General features: G+C 39.7%; 1 long non-coding RNA gene and 11 other non-coding genes across 12 annotated transcripts; all 12 read left to right on the top strand.

Moving 5' to 3' along the window:
• Positions 1–31: 31 nt before the first annotated feature.
• trnal-caa (transfer RNA leucine (anticodon CAA)) lies at positions 32–143 on the top strand. Its single transcript has 2 exons — positions 32–69; positions 98–143. It is a non-coding gene; the product is annotated as a tRNA-Leu (tRNA).
• A 546-nt stretch (positions 144–689) lies between these two features.
• On the top strand, positions 690–801 carry trnal-caa (transfer RNA leucine (anticodon CAA)). Its single transcript has 2 exons — positions 690–727; positions 756–801. It is a non-coding gene; the product is annotated as a tRNA-Leu (tRNA).
• Positions 802–1,755: 954 nt separating this feature from the next.
• trnal-caa (transfer RNA leucine (anticodon CAA)) lies at positions 1,756–1,867 on the top strand. The gene is made up of 2 exons: positions 1,756–1,793; positions 1,822–1,867. It is a non-coding gene; the product is annotated as a tRNA-Leu (tRNA).
• A 1,840-nt stretch (positions 1,868–3,707) lies between these two features.
• On the top strand, positions 3,708–3,819 carry trnal-caa (transfer RNA leucine (anticodon CAA)). Its single transcript has 2 exons — positions 3,708–3,745; positions 3,774–3,819. It is a non-coding gene; the product is annotated as a tRNA-Leu (tRNA).
• A 546-nt stretch (positions 3,820–4,365) lies between these two features.
• Positions 4,366–4,477, top strand: trnal-caa (transfer RNA leucine (anticodon CAA)). Its single transcript has 2 exons — positions 4,366–4,403; positions 4,432–4,477. It is a non-coding gene; the product is annotated as a tRNA-Leu (tRNA).
• A 546-nt stretch (positions 4,478–5,023) lies between these two features.
• trnal-caa (transfer RNA leucine (anticodon CAA)) lies at positions 5,024–5,135 on the top strand. The gene is made up of 2 exons: positions 5,024–5,061; positions 5,090–5,135. It is a non-coding gene; the product is annotated as a tRNA-Leu (tRNA).
• A 546-nt stretch (positions 5,136–5,681) lies between these two features.
• trnal-caa (transfer RNA leucine (anticodon CAA)) lies at positions 5,682–5,793 on the top strand. Its single transcript has 2 exons — positions 5,682–5,719; positions 5,748–5,793. It is a non-coding gene; the product is annotated as a tRNA-Leu (tRNA).
• A 546-nt stretch (positions 5,794–6,339) lies between these two features.
• Positions 6,340–6,451, top strand: trnal-caa (transfer RNA leucine (anticodon CAA)). The gene is made up of 2 exons: positions 6,340–6,377; positions 6,406–6,451. It is a non-coding gene; the product is annotated as a tRNA-Leu (tRNA).
• A 535-nt stretch (positions 6,452–6,986) lies between these two features.
• trnal-caa (transfer RNA leucine (anticodon CAA)) lies at positions 6,987–7,098 on the top strand. The gene is made up of 2 exons: positions 6,987–7,024; positions 7,053–7,098. It is a non-coding gene; the product is annotated as a tRNA-Leu (tRNA).
• Positions 7,099–7,644: 546 nt separating this feature from the next.
• Positions 7,645–7,756, top strand: trnal-caa (transfer RNA leucine (anticodon CAA)). The gene is made up of 2 exons: positions 7,645–7,682; positions 7,711–7,756. It is a non-coding gene; the product is annotated as a tRNA-Leu (tRNA).
• A 546-nt stretch (positions 7,757–8,302) lies between these two features.
• On the top strand, positions 8,303–8,414 carry trnal-caa (transfer RNA leucine (anticodon CAA)). Its single transcript has 2 exons — positions 8,303–8,340; positions 8,369–8,414. It is a non-coding gene; the product is annotated as a tRNA-Leu (tRNA).
• A 1,136-nt stretch (positions 8,415–9,550) lies between these two features.
• Positions 9,551–15,526, top strand: LOC127938425 (uncharacterized). The gene is made up of 2 exons (XR_008148717.1): positions 9,551–9,706; positions 13,036–15,526. It is a non-coding gene; the product is annotated as an uncharacterized LOC127938425 (long non-coding RNA).
• Positions 15,527–21,299: the final 5,773 nt, after the last annotated feature.

The raw sequence follows: 21,299 nt of genomic DNA, 5'->3' as shown, positions 1-21,299 counted from the left end.
TAGAATTTCACCTCAACTATTTGTGGAATATGTCAGAATGGCCGAGTGGTCTAAGGCGCCAGACTCAAGAAACATCCCCCTTCTCAGTTGCTGAGGTTTCTTGTCTCCAAATGGAGGCGTGGGTTCAAATCCCACTTCTCACAATGGTTCTTTTGAAGTCAACTGACTTGCAATCAACGTTTAGAGATTTAATTCTACAGTTTGGACACTTTCCTTCGCTTCTAACCAGCTCTAGTGATAAAACTGTCCTTTCCAGCCTCCAAATGTAGCCTTGGATTCAAATCGGACTTCTGACAAAGACTCTTTTGTAGTGAGGAGACTAGAAATACAATTGTAACTAATTATGAGACAATCAAAAATATATATATTTGGATCCTTTATTTTTTCCATCTGACCAACTTCACTGTGAGAATTCCACTTCAGTTATTTGGGTGAATATGTCAAAAAGGCACAGTGCTCCAAGGCGCCAAACTCAAGAATTTTCACCCCTCTCACTTGCTGAGTTTTCTGATTCCCCAATGGAGGTGCGGGATCTACTCACACTTCTGACAAATGCTCTTTTGGAATGACTAGACTAGAAATAGAAATGGAATTAATTATGAGACAACAAATAATATATTTTACATCCTTTATTATGCCATCTGAACAACTTCACTGATAGAATTGCACCTCAACTACTTGCTGAATGTGTCAGAATGGCCGAGTGGTCTAAGGCGCCAGACTCAAGACACATCCCCCTTCTCAGTTGCTGAGGTTTCTGGTCTCCAAATGGAGGCGTGGGTTCAAATCCCACTTCTGACAGTGGTTCTTTTGAAGTCAACTGACTTGCAATCAATGTTTAGAGATTTAATTCTACAGTTTGGACACTTTGCTTCGCTTCTAACCAGCTCTAGTGATAAAACTGTCCTTTCCAGCCTCCAAATGTAGCCTTGGGTTCAAATCTGACTTCTGACAAAGACTCTTTTGTAGTGAGCAGACTAGAAATATAATTGTAACTAATTATGAGACAATCAAATATATATATATTTGGATCCTTTATTTTTTCCATCTGACCAACTTCACTGTGAGAATTGCACTTCAGTTATTTGGGTGAATATGTCAAAAAGGCACAGTGCTCCAAGGCGCCAAACTCAAGAATTTTCACCCCTCTCAGTTGCTGAGTTTTCTGATTCCCCAATGGAGGCGTGGGTTCAAATCCCTCTTCTGACAATGGTTCTTTTGAAGTCAACTGACTTGCAATCAACGTTTAGAGATTTAATTCTACAGTTTGGACACTTTCCTTCGCTTCTAACCAGCTCTAGTGATAAAACTGTCCTTTCCAGCCTCCAAATGTAGCCTTGGATTCAAATCGGACTTCTGACAAAGACTCTTTTGTAGTGAGCAGACTAGAAATACAATTGTAACTAATTATGAGACAATCAAAAATATATATATTTGGATCCTTTATTTTTTCCATCTGACCAACTTCACTGTGAGAATTGCACTTCAGTTATTTGGGTGAATATGTCAAAAAGGCACAGTGCTCCAAGGCGCCAAACTCAAGAATTTTCACCCCTCTCACTTGCTGAGTTTTCTGATTCCCCAATGGAGGTGCGGGATCTACTCACACTTCTGACAAATGCTCTTTTGGAATGACTAGACTAGAAATAGAAATGGAATTAATTATGAGACAACAAATAATATATTTTACATCCTTTATTATGCCATCTGAACAACTTCACTGATAGAATTGCACCTCAACTACTTGCTGAATGTGTCAGAATGGCCGAGTGGTCTAAGGCGCCAGACTCAAGACACATCCCCCTTCTCAGTTGCTGAGGTTTCTGGTCTCCAAATGGAGGCGTGGGTTCAAATCCCACTTCTGACAGTGGTTCTTTTGAAGTCAACTGACTTGCAATCAATGTTTAGAGATTTAATTCTACAGTTTGGACACTTTGCTTCGCTTCTAACCAGCTCTAGTGATAAAACTGTCCTTTCCAGCCTCCAAATGTAGCCTTGGATTCAAATCGGACTTCTGACAAAGACTCTTTTGTAGTGAGCAGACTAGAAATATAATTGTAACTAATTATGAGACAATCAAAAATATATATATTTGGATCCTTTATTTTTTCCATCTGACCAACTTCACTGTGAGAATTGCACTTCAGTTATTTGGGTGAATATGTCAAAAAGGCACAGTGCTCCAAGGCGCCAAACTCAAGAATTTTCACCCCTCTCAGTTGCTGAGTTTTCTAATTCCCACACACGGCGATAAAAAAATCACGGGTCTAACAGTTTTGGTCGCTCCGTGTGTGGTGTGCAGCCACACGGCAATATCAACACATCACACACGAACCGATTTGACTCCCGAGCATTCCCAGGTCAGACGGGAAATCTCGCAAAATCCCTCGAGATCAAACGTGACTTTAGAGTAAACAATCATGGCGGACGAAGAGGATGCAGTGGCCATAGTTTGTGCTTTGTTTTTAACGGGGAAAAAAACATAAGAAAAATAAGAAAAGGCGATGGTCAAAGAGGTGGAGACGACGCGAGCATGGACTATACTTGCTATATCATGACATGGAGATAAGTTGTTGTTTTATCTCATAGAAATGTTGTTACGTACTACACAGATTAATAACCGTTGAAATAAACGTTCATATATTAGTTTCCATGTACTCTGGTGGACTGCAGTTGTGGATGTAGTTATGCCCATCGACTTTATTTGTATTTGTTATATTATATACACCGGCTGTTTTGATTTTGTTTCCCGGTACTATCACTGCCTCGTCACCTCGCATTCTGATTGGCTACACGCCACAGTCCACAGGCTGCGTGATTGTTTGTCCTCGGGGGACACCACACACGAGAAGAAATCGGGCAAAATAAATCCAACGTGTTGGATATCCCCGATTTGAGATCGGAGCGGTCCCGACATTCTTCCGAGCAGAGGAGATTAGTCTTAACACACCACACACGGCAGGAATATTTGATCAGATTATTTTACGATAATCGGAGCATCCTAAGATTGTCGGAAGGGCTGAATCGGGGCTAAAATCGGCCCAATTATCCTGCCGTGTGAACCAGCCTTAAGGCGCCAGACTCAAGACACATCCCCCTTCTCAGTTGCTGAGGTTTCTGGTCTCCAAATGGAGGAGTGGGTTCAAATCCCACTTCTGACAATGGATCTTTTGAAGTCAACTGACTTGGAATCAACGTTTAGAGAGTTAATTCTACAGTTTGGACACTTTACTTCGCTTCTAACCAACTCTAGTGATGAAACTGTCCTTTCCAGCCTCCAAATGTAGCCTTGGGTTCAAATCTGACTTTTGACAAAGACTCTTTTGTAGTGAGCAGACTAAAAATATAATTGTAACTAATTATGAGACAATCAAAAAAATATATATTTGGATCCTTTATTTTTTCCATCTGACCAACTTCACTGTGAGAATTGCACTTCAGTTATTTGGGTGAATATGTCAAAAAGGCACAGTGCTCCAAGGCGCCAAACTCAAGAATTTTCACCCCTCTCAGTTGCTGAGTTTTCTGATTCCCCAATGGAGGTGCGGGATCTACTCACACTTCTGACAAATGCTCTTTTGGAATGACTAGACTAGAAATAGAAATGGAATTAATTATGAGAAAACAAATAATATATTTTACATCCTTTATTATGACATCTGAAGAACTTCACTGATAGAATTTCACCTCAACTATTTGCGGAATATGGCAGAATGGCCGAGTGGTCTAAGGCGCCAGACTCAAGACACATCCCCCTTCTCAGTTGCTGAGGTTTCTGGTCTCCAAATGGATGCGTGGGTTCAAATCCCACTTCTGACAATGGTTCTTTTGAAGTCAACTGACTTGCAATCAACGTTTAGAGATTTAATTCTACAGTTTGGACACTTTCCTTCGCTTCTAACCAGCTCTAGTGATAAAACTGTCCTTTCCAGCCTCCAAATGTAGCCTTGGATTCAAATCGGACTTCTGACAAAGACTCTTTTGTAGTGAGCAGACTAGAAATACAATTGTAACTAATTAGGAGACAATCAAAAATATATATATTTGGATCCTTTATTTTTTCCATCTGACCAACTTCACTGTGAGAATTGCACTTCAGTTATTTGGGTGAATATGTCAAAAAGGCACAGTGCTCCAAGGCGCCAAACTCAAGAATTTTCACCCCTCTCAGTTGCTGAGTTTTCTGATTCCCCAATGGAGGTGCGGGATCTACTCACACTTCTGACAAATGCTCTTTTGGAATGACTAGACTAGAAATAGAAATGGAATTAATTATGAGAAAACAAATAATATATTTTACATCCTTTATTATGACATCTGAAGAACTTCACTGATAGAATTTCACCTCAACTATTTGCGGAATATGGCAGAATGGCCGAGTGGTCTAAGGCGCCAGACTCAAGACACATCCCCCTTCTCAGTTGCTGAGGTTTCTGGTCTCCAAATGGAGGCGTGGGTTCAAATCCCACTTCTGACAATGGTTCTTTTGAAGTCAACTGACTTGCAATCAACGTTTAGAGATTTAATTCTACAGTTTGGACACTTTCCTTCGCTTCTAACCAGCTCTAGTGATAAAACTGTCCTTTCCAGCCTCCAAATGTAGCCTTGGATTCAAATCGGACTTCTGACAAAGACTCTTTTGTAGTGAGCAGACTAGAAATACAATTGTAACTAATTATGAGATAATCAAAAATATATATATTTGGATCCTTTATTTTTTCCATCTGACCAACTTCACTGTGAGAATTGCACTTCAGTTATTTGGGTGAATATGTCAAAAAGGCACAGTGCTCCAAGGCGCCAAACTCAAGAATTTTCACCCCTCTCAGTTGCTGAGTTTTCTGATTCCCCAATGGAGGTGCGGGATCTACTCACACTTCTGACAAATGCTCTTTTGGAATGACTAGACTAGAAATAGAAATGGAATTAATTATGAGAAAACAAATAATATATTTTACATCCTTTATTATGACATCTGAAGAACTTCACTGATAGAATTTCACCTCAACTATTTGCGGAATATGGCAGAATGGCCGAGTGGTCTAAGGCGCCAGACTCAAGACACATCCCCCTTCTCAGTTGCTGAGGTTTCTGGTCTCCAAATGGAGGCGTGGGTTCAAATCCCACTTCTGACAATGGTTCTTTTGAAGTCAACTGACTTGCAATCAACGTTTAGAGATTTAATTCTACAGTTTGGACACTTTCCTTCGCTTCTAACCAGCTCTAGTGATAAAACTGTCCTTTCCAGCCTCCAAATGTAGCCTTGGATTCAAATCGGACTTCTGACAAAGACTCTTTTGTAGTGAGCAGACTAGAAATACAATTGTAACTAATTATGAGATAATCAAAAATATATATATTTGGATCCTTTATTTTTTCCATCTGACCAACTTCACTGTGAGAATTGCACTTCAGTTATTTGGGTGAATATGTCAAAAAGGCACAGTGCTCCAAGGCGCCAAACTCAAGAATTTTCACCCCTCTCACTTGCTGAGTTTTCTGATTCCCCAATGGAGGTGCGGGATCTACTCACACTTCTGACAAATGCTCTTTTGGAATGACTAGACTAGAAATAGAAATGGAATTAATTATGAGACAACAAATAATATATTTTACATCCTTTATTATGCCATCTGAACAACTTCACTGATAGAATTGCATCTCAACTACTTGCTGAATGTGTCAGAATGGCCGAGTGGTCTAAGGCGCCAGACTCAAGACACATCCCCCTTCTCAGTTGCTGAGGTTTCTGGTCTCCAAATGGAGGCGTGGGTTCAAATCCCACTTCTGACAGTGGTTCTTTTGAAGTCAACTGACTTGCAATCAATGTTTAGAGATTTAATTCTACAGTTTGGACACTTTGCTTCTCTTCTAACCAGCTCTAGTGATAAAACTGTCCTTTCCAGCCTCCAAATGTAGCCTTGGGTTCAAATCTGACTTCTGACAAAGACTCTTTTGTAGTGAGCAGACTAGAAATATAATTGTAACTAATTATGAGACAATCAAAAATATATATATTTGGATCCTTTATTTTTTCCATCTGACCAACTTCACTGTGAGAATTGCACTTCAGTTATTTGGGTGAATATGTCAAAAAGGCACAGTGCTCCAAGGCGCCAAACTCAAGAATTTTCACCCCTCTCAGTTGCTGAGTTTTCTGATTCCCCAATGGAGGTGCGGGATCTACTCACACTTCTGACAAATGCTCTTTTGGAATGACTAGACTAGAAATAGAAATGGAATTAATTATGAGACAACAAATAATATATTTTACATCCTTTATTATGCCATCTGAACAACTTCACTGATAGAATTGCATCTCAATTACTTGTAGAATATGTCAGAATGGCCGAGTGGTCTAAGGCGCCAGACTCAAAACACAGCCCACTTCTCAGTTGCTGAGGTTTCTGGTCTCCAGATGGAGGCGTGGGTTCAAATCCCACTTCTGACAATGGATCTTTTGAAATCAGCTGACGTTTAGAGAGTAAATTCTACAGTTTGGACACTTTACTTAGCTTCTAACCAACTCTAGTGATGAAACTGTCCTTTCCAGCCTCCAAATGTAGCCTTGGGTTCAAATCTGACTTCTGACAAAGACTCTTTTGTAGTGAGCAGACTAGAAATACAATTGTAACTAATTATGAGACAATCAAAAATATATATATTTGGATCCTTTATTTTTTCCATCTGACCAACTTCACTGTGAGAATTGCACTTCAGTTATTTGGGTGAATATGTCAAAAAGGCACAGTGCTCCAAGGCGCCAAACTCAAGAATTTTCACCCCTCTCAGTTGCTGAGTTTTCTGATTCCCCAATGGAGGTGCGGGATCTACTCACACTTCTGACAAATGCTCTTTTGGAATGACTAGACTAGAAATAGAAATGGAATTAATTATGAGACAACAAATAATATATTTTACATCCTTTATTATGACATCTGAAGAACTTCACTGATAGAATTTCACCTCAACTATTTGCGGAATATGTCAGAATGGCTGACTGGTCTAAGGCGCCAGACTCAAGACACATTCCCCTTCTCAGTTGCTGAGGTTTCTGGTCTCCAAATGGAGGCGTGGGTTCAAATCCCACTTCTGACAATGGTTCTTTTGAAGTCAACTGACTTGCAATCAACGTTTAGAGATTTAATTCTACAGTTTGGACACTTTCCTTCGCTTCTAACCAGCTCTAGTGATAAAACTGTCCTTTCCAGCCTCCAAATGTAGCCTTGGGTTCAAATCTGACTTCTGACAAAGACTCTTTTGTAGTGAGCAGACTAGAAATACAATTGTAACTAATTATGAGACAATCAAAAATATATATATTTGGATCCTTTATTTTTTCCATCTGACCAACTTCACTGTGAGAATTGCACTGCAGTTATTTGGGTGAATATGTCAAAAAGGCACAGTGCTCCAAGGCGCCAAACTCAAGAATTTTCACCCCTCTCAGTTGCTGAGTTTTCTGATTCCCCAATGGAGGTGCGGGATCTACTCACACTTCTGACAAATGCTCTTTTGGAATGACTAGACTAGAAATAGAAATGGAATTAATTATGAGAAAACAAATAATATATTTTACATCCTTTATTATGACATCTGAAGAACTTCACTGATAGAATTTCACCTCAACTATTTGCGGAATATGTCAGAATGGCCGAGTGGTCTAAGGCGCCAGACTCAAGACACATCCCCCTTCTCAGTTGCTGAGGTTTCTGGTCTCCAAATGGAGGCGTGGGTTCAAATCCCACTTCTGACAATGGTTCTTTTGAAGTCAACTGACTTGCAATCAACGTTTAGAGATTTAATTCTACAGTTTGGACACTTTCCTTCGCTTCTAACCAGCTCTAGTGATAAAACTGTCCTTTCCAGCCTCCAAATGTAGCCTTGGATTCAAATCGGACTTCTGACAAAGACTCTTTTGTAGTGAGCAGACTAGAAATACAATTGTAACTAATTATGAGACAATCAAAATTATATATATTTGGATCCTTTATTTTTTCCATCTGACCAACTTCACTGTGAGAATTGCACTTCAGTTATTTGGGTGAATATGTCAAAAAGGCACAGTGCTCCAAGGCGCCAAACTCAAGAATTTTCACCCCTCTCAGTTGCTGAGTTTTCTGATTCCCCAATGGAGGTGCGGGATCTACTCACACTTCTGACAAATGCTCTTTTGGAATGACTAGACTAGAAATAGAAATGGAATTAATTATGAGACAACAAATAATATATTTTACATCCTTTATTATGCCATCTGAACAACTTCACTGATAGAATTGCATCTCAATTATTTGTAGAATATGTCAGAATGGCCGAGTGGTCTAAGGCGCCAGACTCAAGACACATCCCCCTTCTCAGTTGCTGAGGTTTCTGGTCTCCAAATGGAGGCGTGGGTTCAAATCCCACTTCTGACAATGGTTCTTTTGAAGTCAACTGACTTGGGATCAACGTTTAGAGAGTAAATTCTACAGTTTGGACACTTTTCTCTGCTTCGAACCAACTCTAGTGATAAAACGGTCCTGTAAGGATGAAAGAACCTGAGATACTTTGATCTCCTGAGAAACAGACAATACAAACATACACAGGCATCTTCAAGACACCCCACAGAGTGGAGGAGCAGGAGACCTCCTTCCCTTCTGGCCATTTGTTTCATTTTAAATCCCTTCACCCATTCTTCCTTCTACTCAGTCTGCTCAAAATGATTACATGAAAATGTCAATGCAAGTGAACTAACACTCATGTCTAGTATCATTGGAAATGTCTCAGTGCAACTGGTACAATGGTCTCACTCTCACAAAAGTAGATTAGAAGATAATACAGATCTGAAGAGTCAAGAGATATCTTGATTACTGTGATGGGAGTGTCCTTTCCTGGGGCCCTCCATGTAAATTACCCCCTGTTCCCATTGAGTTGTAAAACCACCCAGGCTTGGGACCTGAGGTAATGCAAATTCCAATTGTTAGTTTCTGTCTTCATCTCGGGGGATGTTTGTCTTGGTCTGAGGTATTTAAAGGATTGCAGCAAAAGGATCAGGGCGATTTCTGTAGCCAGAAAGTCCGTAGTGTGTTGTGTGTCTCTTCACTTCATACTATGTATTTTCTAAGGTCAGGTATGCATATTTTACTTTTAGATTCATCTTTGAGAATTTTATGTTTTGTATTGATATGATTTGATATGATGTGTTTCAATTGGATATGTAATTGGCAAAATACATATCTACCTGACTGTAAATAAATTGTTACATTTTGATTCTATTCTGTCTTACTCTGTAATTATTGACTAGTAGATTACATTGTATCCTTGTTAGCAACATGAGCACCCGAATGAATGAGTTAATATAAAAATAGAGTTAACTAGAATAATCAAATGTCAGAAGAATATTAATTAAAAAGGCATACAACCAATTTGCATTTCAACCTAAATTCGAGGTCATACTAAAATGGAGTCAGATTAAATAATAAAATGGAGTCAGATTTGAGTTTAACCTAAAATGAATAACTCTACGCGCTGAAAGACAGAACACGCAGGAAACCTTCATCCAGCACCGGATACCTTCCTTGGGCTGAGTGTCTGGACCTTACAAAGTGGTGACCCCGCCGACGTGATCTCCCTAATTATGCGAGTGACGTCTTTCCAGCGCTAATTTCAAATTGATTCTCTCTGAAGATATAAGGTTTGAGCTTCTTCCCTGTCTACAACTGCTGTGGTAAGTTCATTCCTTTTTCTTATAAGAAGTATTGAGGGAAAGCTTTTTGCATTTCACATACAGACACATTTTTAGAACGAGTCGACATACCCATTGTTAGACCGGAGACGTAGAAATCCGGTTGGGGGAGAATTAACCGGGAAACATGGCTTTTCAGGGACAATACAGTGACAGTGTAGATCAGGAGATCATGGAAATTCAAGCATTACAAATAAAAGACACACTTCTTAGTTTAAACGATAAAGGATTCAATCTTAAATGGAAAAACAATGAAATTGTAGCTTGGTTTTTGGCCGAGGGCAAAAAATTGGCATCTAAATCGAAATATAAGAATATCCCAACTGCTATCGTCTACCTGCTTCGTAAAAATGACCTCGAGACAATAGCTGAAAACAAACGAACAATAACAAGCATCAAAGAAATTGAAAAAGGGCGCTCTGAAGAATTGCAAAAACTAAGAGCACAGATAGAGGCATTTACATTCGAAAAACAAGGTTGGGCAAGACAGAGTGAGATGATGTCAAGAAAACTCGAAGAGCTTCAAAAGAAACTACATACCGGCAATAATTATATATCAGCTCTTGAAGACTGCTGTAATAATGCGGGCTTCCCAGTGGCTGCAGTTAAGCAAGCGGCACTGCATGAAACCTTTGATTATGATAGAAACAGCGATAGTGACGATGATGATGTTGCCGCATTAGATTCTCAGAGAAACCGAGATCCCGTTCAGAGACATGGAGAACAAAATCAGCGAAGTCCGATTAAAACCAGAGCAAAATCCAGCGAAAAACCCTCCAAATCAGTTAAAATTGCTGTACTCAAAACCATAACAAATACAAACGATGAAATAACCACGATTAGCCGCCCATTAACATGCGAAGAGTGTACAACACACAAACAGATCGTGGGAATGATGCCCAGAAGAGGGCCATTCCAACCCTATTGGGAAACACTGATGCTACAAGCCACAGTGTATAAATTGGAAACTAGAGATGTATGGCAAATCGCACTCTTAACCATTCCTGAAGAACTCCGATCTAAATTAACCCCTCGAATGAAATCTGGAGACATAATCAAGCGAAACAATAACGAAACTGATGAAAGTATCTTTGAACGATTAAAACAGGCATTGCTAGATATAAGGGGTCCAACAAGCGCAGATTGGAGCAGGATACTCCAAATTAAGCAGGAAAGCAATGAACCGTTTGAAACATTCGCCGAACGTCTGTGGACGACATACAAAGAATATTCCGGTCTAGAAAATGCAAGCCGTGATCACGAACCATTGTTACAACTCATAAAGAACAATGCTGGCACTCCAGTCCAAAATGCTTTGTTAAACGGAGCAGATTCAGCCGAAAACACATTCAGAGCGATTGTAGATTGGGGTTCAAGGATAGAAAACAGATGGAAATCAAAGCCCCAAACCATTGCATCTGCACAGTGGATGACAGAAGGGAATTATTCTAAAAGCAATGGGGCTGAAAAGCATGTCCACTTCTTGGAGGAGGTGACTTGCTGTGATGAATCTAGAACTTTTAGTTCAGAGGAAGCCTGTGCCACTGGTCAAGATAGTGTGCCGATTTCAGTTCTTAAGGAGATGCAGCACCATAATAGCGTAGAGTCGTGGACCAGTGCGCAAGGTGTAAAAAAAGCATTAGAGATTCATAAAAATCCTCAAACTTCAGGAGAACACAGCAAACAAACCTGTGGCAAAGATAGCAGGTTTTGTTCTTCCTGTCAGAAAATAGGCCATACAGAGGAAAAATGCTGGTCACTGGGAAGGGGTAGACCTCCACCTTATTTTCTGAAACGTAGGATATCACTTTCTAAAGGAAAAGATCAGGGGTTGACATGTAACAAGTCTACCTCTGGTAACACTCTTAGTGAGTTGACTGCATTGTTAATGCAAGGCCTTCAGCTACTGACTTCACTTACTAGTGGGTTAGCAGTTTAATAGCAATGAGTTTAATATGAAAACATCCAAATTTCAATAATCTTGCTTGCATTTTCAAATTTATAATTGTGCTGAACATTGTGAGCATAGAAAACACATTATAGTTGTTTGTGCTACTAAATGTACACATAGCTTAGTTGAGTTTATTCTTTAAAAAACACATGACTGCTTTACTGTAAGTGTTTAAACACTTAGGTTTAAGGTTGTAGATGCTACATGCATTCTAGACCATGTGTCTTGTGTAAAATTGGAATAACTTTAATACTGGAATTGCATCGCAATTTCAAGTTGCATGTGTGTCTGTGTTGAATTTGTTTGTCTCCTGAGTGGTACACTCTGCTATTTTCTGTATAGCTGCAGTTAAACCATGTAGAGGAGCATAGAATAGCCATGTGGCCACAGTGTGATTTCATAAATGTCTCAATGAAAATGCTCTCCTCACATGTGAGAACTTAAACCTTGTGGCAGATTGATTTGCTTCACAGTGCCAAAAGGGAGGAAGTGTGATTTCATTTCAATAGTGTGGCACAAGCGATAGCAAACCAATTCATCATTCACTGAGGAGCGACAACTAAAAATTTGATCTGATCAGAGAGAATGGCTAACATTATTTGGAAATGGAAACTCTGAATTTGCAACTAATCTTGCAATAATAAAAACATTTTATGGAAGTATTTTGAGCCAGATCTCACCTCACACTCACTCTTAGAGGCTATTACCGGTTACAGCAACAGGACCAAATTTACATAACAATTGTAAAACTTCCTTTCCTTTGTTTGGAGCATGACAGCATTTACACAAAGCCACAGTCGTATACAGCCACAAAAGACCATTTGATCTTTTAATCTTTTAAATTGACTTGAAAAATAATGAGAGGGGGGTGTAAAATACAAGAAGTTTTTATGTGCCACAGAGATCTGCATGTGTGAACAACACCATAAAACAACATTGTCAAACAGACAACACCAAAATAGGTGAACACATTTCTGCCCACAGATCTGACTGTAATGAGAGCAACAGCAACTAAAGCCATGGACATTGGTCCATTGGAATGCATGATGACATGGGTGATAAAAACACCAATTAATCTAGAAAATGTCCCCAGTAGAACTGGGATCTCTAATGCTCATGACACAGCAGACTGTGAGGGCTCTACTGCAAGAGCAGCATCAGGTGTTACACACTCAGGCTGCACTGAAACAGGAGCAGTAATTCAGATCGGACCAACCAAACTCCGTTTCATGTGACATCTGGATTAAAACTACAATACATGAGGATGAACGTAGTTAAAATAATTCCAAATGCCTGAACATGAAACTGATGAAAAGTTCAAAATTAACTGTGGTTATCTTTGTATCTGTTTCTGTCTCAGGTTGACCACTGCAATTCTTTGGAGGACAGATACCAGGAGGGTGTCTTGTCCCCTCTGCACCAAGCCAGGACAACAGAATTGTTACATAACCTGAAATGCGGGAGATGAATGTGAAGACACTTAAAGGGGCCATTCACACCTCACAGGAGAACATCACCACACAAATATCTACATGGCCTCCCGGATTAGAACCGGAACTAAATTTTTGCAACACAGATTGCTATAGATAAGACTCCATTCATCTCCCAGACATGACCATAGAACACACATCTCACCCATTGCATCATCACCTCACCTAGACTATCCAGTCTGTACACTACAATCAGTAGACAATGATGGCTTAGATCACAAACGTGATACTCCACTAAAGATCTATTGTCCATCATCACACTGACAGAACCACATAGCCTCACACACACAGGACAATAGAATTAATTACATTCCCAAAAGATATAAAATATCTACTATCTGCAACTGTCTAAAAAACTAGTGGAACAACACTGTAACACATTTGTACGACAAGTCACATATCGATGGTGCAAATTTTTTAACACAGAGGCAGACAAGCCTTTACAATTTAAAATTTTGAATCTTTCAGATTGTTATTGGGGTGGTTGACAAGCCAGAGGGCCCCTGGTTTCCCAACACATCACTAATGACAATAAACATTATTAAAATGATCAAATATGAAGTGCCTGCACTTCATCTCTATCAATCAATTATAAAATTAAACATTTTACCTAACCATCAACTGTGACTTAGCCTTTATATCTTTACATCAGATACCCATTCTCACACACACACACACACACACACACACACACACACACACACACACACGCACACACACACACACACACAAACACACACACCTGTTACAAGGAATTTAGGATTTACATTGTAGAAAAATGTTTTAATCATGTTCTAAGTCACTTCTTAAAAACCTTAGATCATCTAAAGTGGCTTGCAATAGAAGATTCCTGAATTAACAGTGTGATATACCTCTATAATTATGATTGAATGTTCCTATTGTCATTATATGACTTGTTTATTGATTGGATACCTCTAAATTTATGCTCAAGTTACTGACCTCTTGCTGCATTTCCTTTGAGTCATTCATACCAAAATTTATGTTTACATGGGACCACTTTTAACATCAGATGTACCACTTGCACTGGCTGACATGAATTCATCAGGTTTCTTTTTTGTTTTATTGCTCTTATGTTAATTTATGACCTTTTTATCTTACTCCATGGGTGATGACATTAAGCTGATCCGAATTCAGTCATTGAATGGCCACTAAGATGCTTTTCAGGTGTCCCACACAAATCGGTGTGTAAGCAAGGAGGACACCTTCATCTACTGAAGCCCACCGCTGGAGGAGAGAGGATTCACGAAGATGGGTCAGACTACCGTCCTAGAGAAGGTGCCATAAGGAGCAGAGGTTTCTCCACAAAGGAAGGACACGTTAACTGAACAAGTCGTAAAGGCTCAGATTGACCCACTGAACTTTGCTCACATGCTGAGCTCAACCACAGGTAGAAACCCTGGAGATATTCATCCACTTGCCAAACTCAAGCGACACACACATGCTGAGACAGAGTGTTCTGCAGATGAATACAGCCCTCAGAAGGTTTCTAAAGCTGCTTACATCACAAAGACAATTTTGAGATAACATCTCGAAGATAAACAATCATCTAACGGTGACCCCATTGGATTCATCTGAATGTGACCCATTGGGGGTCAAACGGAGGAACTGTAAGGACGAAAGAACCTGAGATACTTTGATCTCCTGAGAAACAGACAATACAAACATACACAGGCATCTTCAAGACACCCCACAGAGTGGAGGAGCAGGAGACCTCCTTCCCTTCTGGCCATTTGTTTCATTTTAAATCCCTTCACCCATTCTTCCTTCTACTCAGTCTGCTCAAAATGATTACATGAAAATGTCAATGCAAGTGAACTAACACTCATGTCTAGTATCATTGGAAATGTCTCAGTGCAACTGGTACAATGGTCTCACTCTCACAAAAGTAGATTAGAAGATAATACAGATCTGAAGAGTCAAGAGATATCTTGATTACTGTGATGGGAGTGTCCTTTCCTGGGGCCCTCCATGTAAATTACCCCCTGTTCCCATTGAGTTGTAAAACCACCCAGGCTTGGGACCTGAGGTAATGCAAATTCCAATTGTTAGTTTCTGTCTTCATCTCGGGGGATGTTTGTCTTGGTCTGAGGTATTTAAAGGATTGCAGCAAAAGGATCAGGGCGATTTCTGTAGCCAGAAAGCCCGTAGTGTGTTGTGTGTCTCTTCACTTCATACTATGTATTTTCTATGGTCAGGTATGCATATTTTACTTTTAGATTCATCTTTGAGAATTTGATGTTTTGTATTGATATGATTTGATATGATGTGTTTCAATTGGATATGTAATTGGCAAAATACATATCTACCTGACTGTAAATAAATTGTTACATTTTGATTCTATTCTGTCTTACTCTGTAATTATTGACTAGTAGATTATATTGTATCCTTGTTAGCAACATGAGCACCCGAATGAATGAGTTAATATAAAAATAGAGTTAACTAGAATAATCAAATGTCAGAAGAATATTAATTAAAAAGGCATACAACCAATTTGCATTTCAACCCAAATTCGAGGTCATACTAAAATGGAGTCAGATTAAATAATAAAATGGAGTCAGATTTGAGTTTAACCTAAAATGAATAACTCTACGCGCTGAAAGACAGAACACGCAGGAAACCTTCATCCAGCACCGGATACCTTCCTTGGGCCGAGTGTCTGGACCTTACAGTCCTTTCTAGCCTCAAAATGTAGCCTTGGGTTCAATTCTGACTTTTGACAAAGACTCTTTTGTAGTGAGCAGACTAGAAATATAATTGTAAGTATTTATGAGACAATCAAAAATATATATATTTGGATCCTTTATTTTTCCATCTGACCAACTTCACTGTGAGAATTGCACTTCAATGATTTGGGTGAATATGTCAAAAAGGCACAGTGCTCCAAGGCGCCAAACTCAAGAATTTTCACCCCTCTCAGTTGCTGAGTTTTCTGCTTCCCCAATGGAGGTGTGGTATCTACTCACACTTCTGACAAATGCTCTTTTGGAATGACTAGACTAGAAATAGAAATGGAAGTAATTATGAGACAATACAAATATTTTATATCCTTTATTTCGCCATCTGGCCAACTTCACTGATAGAATTGCACCTCAATTGCTTGCAGAATATGTCAGAATGGCCGAGGGGTCTAAATTGACAGATCTTTTTAAATTAGGTCCCACTTTATATTAGGTGGCCTTAACTACTATGTACTTACATAAAAAATAAGTACAATGTACTTATTGTGTTCATATTGTATTGTAAAACACTTTTGCTGCTATTGAGGTGGGATGGGGTATGGTTAGGGAGAGGGTTGGAGGTATGGGTAAGTTTAAGGGTGGGTTAAGGTGTAAAGTATGGGTCAACAGTGTTATTATAAATGTAATTACAGAAATTAAATACAGATGTAATTACATGTAGTTTTTTTAAATATAATTATACTGTAATTACATGTATGTACACAATTAATACATTGTTCTAAATTATTAATTAAAATGTAAGTACATAGTAGTTAAGGCCACTTAATATAAAGTGGGTCCTTAAATTATCTATGTAAAGGAAATATGTGTAATGTAGAGATGTGTAAAGACAATTTTCTGTATTTTCTATTGATTGTGTTTAATATATTTTATTTTATTGATTGAAATTTCTTAATAAAAAAAGGCACCAGACTCAAGACACATGCCCCTTTTCAGTTGCTGGGGTTTCTGGTCTCCAAATGGAGGCGTGGGTTCAAATCCCACTGCTGACAATTGGTCTTTTGAAGTGAACTGACTTGGAATCAATGTTTAGAGAGTAAACATTTTTTTTGCTCTAGTTGTAAATCTGTCCTTTCTAGTATCCAAATGTAGCCTTGGGTTCAAATCTGACTTCTGACAAAGACTCTTTAGGACTGAGCATACTAGAAATATAGTTGTAACTAATTATGAGACAATAAAAATACAGTATATATGTTTTGATCCTTTATTTTGCCATCTGACCAACTTCACTGATAGAATTCCACTTCAATTTTTTGGGTGAATATGTCAAAAAGCAGAGTAGTCTAAGGCGCCAGACTCAAGGAGAGGTTTCCACTCCCTGACTGCGGGTGTCGCTGTTGGACAGTGTTTTCTCTACTTCCCGCTGGCCTTCTGTAGCTAATCATAGCTCTGTGTAGCTGTTTTTTTCTAGAATCTTTATCTTACTATCACTCTCTGTTTTTGAAAGTGATAAAATATAACTTAATTCACACTATATTTCTGATATTATCGATCAATCTTATCAGATTAATTTTGAACGTTCACTTTTATTTTATAGCCATTTTCATTTGAAACTGTTGCTGTTTTTCTTTTCTCACATGTACAGTTTATCTATCTCTGTCGCAGATGAGGGATTCACATGTGATAAATGCAGGGAAGTAGTTAGGCTGACAGAGAAGATTTCAGAATTAGAGACACGCATCCAAACTTTAATTGAGGACAGTAAGAATGATAGGGCTCTAGATACGGCTTTGGATGCGTCTAGCTCAGGGATTCCTGTACATTGTTCGGTTCCGGCAACAGAGCCCCTGGGTGGCAGTGAGGCAGCGTAGTCGTGGGTCAAAACACTGCTCTTCTGTTCCAATCAAAACATTAAACAGGTTCTCCCCACTCAGTGATGCACCCACTGAGAAACCTGATGAAAGTGCTCTAGTTATTGGTGATTCTATTGTACGGATCGTGAATATAGAGACATCAGCCACCATAGTCAAATGTTTACCAGGAGCCAGAGCGCCTGACATCTTGGCAAATAAAAAAGTGCTGGCTAATGCTAAACGTAAATACAGTAAGATTGTTATTCATGCCGATGCTAATGATGTTCGACTTCGCCAGTCGGAGATCACTAAAAATAACATTAAAGAGGTGTTTGAACTTGAAGCACGATGTCAGACACTGTAATATGCTCTGGTCCCCTCCCTGCTTACCGTGGTGATGAGATGCATAGCAGATTGTCATCACTCAATGGCTGGATGTCTAAGTGATGCCCACAGAATAACATAGGTTTCATAGACAATTTGACAAGTTTTTGGGGCAGACCTAACCTGTTGAAAAGAGATGGTCTTCATCCCTCCTGGTGTGGCGCCACTCTTCTCTCTATAAATATGGCAAATAGTCTTAGTGTTTATACTTGACTAACTGGAGCCCAGGTCAGGAAGCAGACAGACTGGCTAAACCAACTGTCTGCTACCTGACTCACGTCACAGATGTCAGCTAATTCTCAGCACATAGAGACTCTTTCACCTAGATATCACACTATAGAGACTTTGTCTGTTCCCCGAACTAGAAAAAAAAAAACAAAAAAAAAACGTTCAAACCAAGTTAAGATTAACAATATAATTAAGGTTCAACAAATAAAAAACAGATGCAATATGGATAAACAAATGATAAAGCTTGGCTAATTGAATATCCGATCCCTTTCTACGAAAACACTTTTTGTAAATAATATGATCACAGATCATAATAAAGATGTGCTCTGTTTGACAGAAACCTGGCTAAAACCTGATGATTACATTATTTTAAATGAGTCCACCCCCCCAAGATTATTGTTATAAACACGAGCCGCATCTAAAAGGCAAAGGGGAGGTGTTGCTTCAAGGGCAGGCTTCAAGTATAACTCGTTTGAAGTAATGGTGCTTCATATAACATTATCCAGAGAAACAAATGTTAATGATAAATCCCCTGTTATGTTTGTACTGGCTACTGTATACAGGCCACCAGGGCACCATACAGACTTTATTAAAGAGTTTGGTGATTTTACATCCAAGTTTTAATAGTTGGTGATTTTAATATCTATGTTGATAATGAAAAAGATGCATTGGGATCAGTATTTATAGACATTCTGAACTCTATTGAGGTTAGAAAATATGTTTCAGGACCTACTCATTGTTGAAATCATACTCTAGATGTATTACGGTCACATGGAATTGATGTTGATAGTGTTGAAATTATACAGCCAAGTGATGATATCTCAGATCATTATTTAGTTTTGTGCAAACTTCATATAGCCAAAATTGTAAATTCTACTTCTTGTTACAAGTATGGAAGAACCATCACTTCTACCACAAAAGACTGCTTTTTAAGTTATCCTCCTGATGTATCCAAATACCTTAGCATATCCAAAACCTCAGAACAACTTGATGATGTAACAGAAACTATGGTCTCTCTCTTTTCTAGCACTTTAAATACAGTTGCTACTTTACGCTTAGGGAAGGTTAAGGAAAACAGTTTTACACCATGGTATAATGAGCATACTCGCACCCTAAAGAGAGCAACCCGAAAAATGGAGTGCAGCTGGAGGAAAACAAAACTAGAGGTATTTCATATTGCTTGACAGGAAAGTAACCTATCCTACAGAAAAGCATTAAAAACTGCTTGATCCAATTACTATTCTTCTCTTTTAGAAGAAAACAAACATAACCCCAGGTATTTATTCAATACAGTAGCTAAATTAACGAAAAATCCCCATTTCCCAACACCACAGCAGTAATGACTTTATGAACTACTTTACTTAGGAAAAAAACATCATCCAAAACAAACCTGTCACGGAGACGAACCCCTGATTCCCTCTACTGGCCAGCAGAGGGCTCCATCTCCGGAATATTGACACTCACGCACTCTCTCACAACTACACTTCCCATCTACCCCGTGCATTGGACTCTGATCACCACACAGGTGCAGCTCATGAGTACTGCTATATAAGCTGCACAACCACATCAGTTTAACGCGAAGTCTTGTTTTGCTCCGGCTAACATTTCCAAGCGTTATTTCCCGTGTTTGATTTCCCGTTTACCAGTTCTGTTTGTTTACCGTTTCTTGAACCATTGCTGCCCGCCTCCTGACCTTGGATTGTTTATTGGACTCTGAATCTTGCCTGTGATCCCAATCTATTGCCTGTGTTTGACGACGATTCTGGTTATCTCTACTGTTGTGTTTGCTGGTTTTGACCCCTGCCTGTACGACCACGAGTTGTTTATTAAAGCTTGCAAGATGGATTCCCCGTCTGGTGATGAGTCATTACAGAAGACTTCGCCACAACCGAATCCAGCGGCTTACGATCATCTGTGTGCTACAATGGCAGCCCAGGCAAGTCAAGTTGCTGCTAACCAGCATCAATTGAATCATTTGACTTCGATCACAGAGGAACTGGTAAAGGCTGTTCAAAGCCTCCACAGCACTGCCGTAACATCACCACCACCGGCAGCTGCTGCCATTGCCCACGCGGCAGGAACGCCAGCGCAAGTTAATCCACGACTGGCTTACCCGGAGAAATTTGACGGGGATTCTACCAAGTGTAAGGGCTTCCTACTGCAATGCTCGCTGTTCGTCGAGCAACAACCTACCCTTTACATTACCGATGCTGGTAAGATCGCCTTAGTTTGCTTACTATTAACGGGAAGAGCTTTGGAATGGATAACGGCTGTATGGCGCGAGGATGGAACAGCGTTCACCACTTTCACTGACTTTCTGGTGCGATTCCGTGAGGTGTTTGATCACCCCCGAGAGGGGAAAGGAGCGGGTGAGCGTCTGCTTGAGTTGTCGCAGGGAGAATTAACAGCAGCGGAATATGCCATGAGCTTTCGTACACTGGCTGCTCAAACGTCATGGGTGAGTGACACGCTGAAAGTATTATTTCGCAAGGGGCTTAATCACGAACTGCAAACCGAACTCGCTTGCCGTGATGAGGGGAGAACCCTAAATGATTTCATTTCGCTAACTATCACCATTGACAATCTACAACGCTCCCGCCATGTCAGCGCTCAACGCCTCTTCCCCGTTACGACAACACGATCTGCTGAAACTACGGAACCCATGCAGATCAACTCCTATCATCTGACAGCTGAGGAACGCCACCGCCGCATATCTAACCGACTCTGTCTCTACTGTGGCGCTCCTGGGCATCAACAAATTACTTGCCCGTCACGTCGCTCTTCTGGCACTTCTAAATCGGTGAGTGCATCTTTAAATTCAGTCAGTCCCCTAAACTGTGTCTCAGTCCCTCTTGTGATCAAGACTAACAACGATCGTGTGGCTACCACTGCTTTACTTGGCTCAGGAGCAGCTGGGAATTTTATCTCTGAAGAATTTGCCAAAAAGAATAACATTTCTCTAATGTCATG

The sequence above is a fragment of the Carassius gibelio genome, chromosome A20 (genome assembly GCF_023724105.1).
Source record: "Carassius gibelio isolate Cgi1373 ecotype wild population from Czech Republic chromosome A20, carGib1.2-hapl.c, whole genome shotgun sequence".
NCBI lineage: Eukaryota > Metazoa > Chordata > Actinopteri > Cypriniformes > Cyprinidae > Carassius > Carassius gibelio.
This window is presented reverse-complemented; position numbering and strand designations above follow the sequence as displayed.